Here is a 599-nt window from a genome sequence, read left to right as displayed (position 1 = left end):
TACCAAGCAGCAGACTTTACATGAAGATCTAGGTTTATGCTCACCTTTTGCCACAGTCACGGGCCAATAAAAATGCCTGTAACCCACAAGTTATAGCATTTATACTGCAATGTTCATCGGCGTCCAGGTGCTTGGAACAGACCCTGCACTATGTGTACTGGAATTTAATGAAAGTGATGTGGTTGCTTGTATGAAATTTAATCTGACAGTACTGCAGTAGGTTTAAAAATAAGGCAAGTACCTCTGACTCAGCAAATGCAGTGTTCAGCATTTAATTAAGTACTGACTATCTTTATGAAGACTCATAGTAGAACAGCCTAACTAAATAACTTTTAAACTTAAAACTAGCTTTCTAGGAATCTGGGGCTTTATACGTACAGAGAACTTCCAAATCTATAGGCAGAGTATATAAAATAGTCTCAATGTGAGTGAGCCCCCAATATATATAGTGTTCTGCTTTGTTGTACTATCGTATTTTCAGTGTCAGAGTTGTGAGAGAATTTGTAGGGTTCATAATACCATGGAAACTTTTTTCTTCCTTATATTTGTTTACATTTTGCAGCTACAGTGTTATTTTGGAGTTATCTGAAAACAGTGAA

This window comes from Phaethon lepturus, unplaced genomic scaffold (genome assembly GCF_000687285.1).
Source record: "Phaethon lepturus isolate BGI_N335 unplaced genomic scaffold, ASM68728v1 scaffold4491, whole genome shotgun sequence".
Classification (NCBI taxonomy): Eukaryota; Metazoa; Chordata; class Aves; order Phaethontiformes; family Phaethontidae; genus Phaethon; species Phaethon lepturus.
Note: the sequence above shows the minus strand (reverse complement) of the source record.